Source organism: Gadus morhua, chromosome 17 (assembly GCF_902167405.1).
Source record: "Gadus morhua chromosome 17, gadMor3.0, whole genome shotgun sequence".
NCBI lineage: Eukaryota > Metazoa > Chordata > Actinopteri > Gadiformes > Gadidae > Gadus > Gadus morhua.
The window spans coordinates 20008836-20011414 of NC_044064.1; positions in this window are offsets into that span (position 1 = coordinate 20008836).

Here is a 2579-nt window from a genome sequence, read left to right on the forward strand (position 1 = left end):
AGAGAGCCTTTTAACAGAGCAGTCCAGATCTCTAACCGGCAGCACGGCCAACCCCATGGTGCTAAACAGGTTGCACACACCCCTCAAGGTATGTTTGCTCTGCGCGCGTGATTAGACACCCCCTCCTTCAACTCTGTGTAAATGTCTTCAGGTTGTTGACAACACAAAAGCAAGTTCTCAAACACTATATGCATGATGTGTGTGCTAACAGTCTGCCGTATTCACTCCTGACCCTGCAGTCTGTTGACAATTAGGAGTGGTATCTGCGATCAGTGAATCATTTTAGGGAAATACAATTTCCGACAATGCATGGGATGTCTTCCATCGAGCTATAAGGTCAGTGGTACGGTGAGGGCCTACAGATATGGCCTTCTGAACTCTGTTATAGGCCATTTTATAAACACTAAGCATTCAGGTGAGCGCCCCACTTCACGATGATGGCGATAAATCCTACTTTTATTATTAGTTTAAAACTGAAACCAGGGAGGAAATTATGCGATAAGGTAGATGGATGGATTTTTCTTTTAGAGCAGGTGTGTGTGTGTGTGTGTGTGTGTGTGTGTGTGTGTGTGTGTGTGTGTGTGTGTGTGTGTGTGTGTGTGTGTGTGTGTGTGTGTGTGTGTGTGTGTGTGTGTGTGTGTGTGGCGGGGGAGGGGCAACTTATGATCAAATAAAACTAAATGCCAAATGTTTATTTAAAGACCTTTATGGGAATAGTTTAAGGGCTTGACATTTTGGATTTCCTTCATTGAATTATACAATGCAGAATATGTTGAAGTGTCACCTCAACATAAACATTTAAAAGAAATATGAGCAATCACAAATATACAGGTGCTGGTCAAATTATTAGAATATCATGAAAAAGTTGATTTATTTCAGTAATTATATTCAGAACGTGAAACTTACATATTATATCAATTCATTACACACAGAGTGATATATTTGAAATGTTTATTTCTTTTAATTTGGATGATTAGTACTGACAATTACTGAAAATCCCAAATTCAGTATCTCAGAAAATTAGAATATTAGTTACGACTAGTACAAAAAATGATTTTTTAGAAATGTGGGCCAACTGAAAAGTATGAACATGGAAAGTTTCAGCATGTATGGCAATCAATACTTAGTTGCAGCTCCTTTTGCCTGAATTGCTGCAGCAATACGGCGTGGCATGGAGTCGACCATTCTGTTGCACTCCTCAGGTGTTATGAGAGCCCAGGTTGCTTTAATAGTGGCCTTCAGCTCTTCAGCATTGTTGGGTCTGTCATCTCGCATCTTCCGCTTCACAATACCCCATAGGTTTTCTATGGGGTTAAGGTCAGGTGAGTTTGCAGGCCAATCAAGAAGAGGGATACCATGGTCCTTAAACCAGGTACTGGTAGATTTGGCACTGTGTGCAGGTGCCAAGTCATGTTGGAAAATGAAATCGTCACCTCCATAAAGTTGGTCCGCGGCAGGCAGCATAAAGTGTTCTAAAACTTCCTGGTAGACTGCTGCATTGACCCTGGACCTCAGGAAACACAGTGGACCAACAGCAGCAGATGACATGGCACCCCAGACCATTACTGACTGTGGAAATTTTACACTGGACTTCAGGCAACGTGGATTCTGTGCCTCTCCTGTCTTCCTCCAGACTCTGGGACCTTGATTTCCAAAGGAGATACAAAATTTACTTTCATCTGAAAACATAACTTTGGACCACTCAGCAGCAGTCCAGTCCTTTTTGTCTTGAGCCCAGGCGAGACGCTTTTGACGTTGTCTCTTATTCAAGAGTGGCTTTACACGAGGAATGCGACAGCTGAAGCCCATATCTTGCATACGTCGGTGTGTGGTGCTTCTTGAAGCACTGACTCCAGCTACAGTCCACTCTTTGTGGATCTCCCCCACATTTTTGAATCGGTTTTGTTTGACAATCCTCTCCAGGGCGCGTTTATCCCTCTTGCTTGTACACTCTTTTCTACCACATCTTTTTCTTCCCTTCGCCTCTCTATTAATGTGCTTGGACACAGAGCTCTGGGAACATCCAACCTCTTTGGCAATGACCTTTTGTGTCTTGCCCTCCTTCTTTAAAGTATCAATGGTCATCTTTTGGACAGTTGTCAAGTCAGCAGTCTTCCCCATGATTGTGTGTCATACAGAATCAAAACGAGAGACCATTTAAAGGCTTTTCCAGGTGTTTTGAGTTAGTTAGCTAATTAGAGTGTGGCACCATGTGTCTTCAATATCTGACCTTTTCACCATATTCTAATTTTCTGAGATGTTGAATTTAGGGTTTTCATTGGTTGTCAGCTATAATCATCTTCTTTTTGGCAAAAAACACTTATAATGTATCAGTCTGTTTGGAATGAATGTATACATTCTACAGGTTTGACTTTCTAAATGGAATTAATGAAATAAATCAACTTTTTCATGATATTCTAATAATATGACCAGCACCTGTATATCGAAGCCCAATACAAAAGGAATCTTTTAAAAAGACACGTTTAAATGTTAAGAAATTAAACCTGAACTTTACTCAGGATCACTTTGGCGGAAATGTTTTGCTTCAACCGGCCTGGCTTTCCTTTAAAAATAGAAAA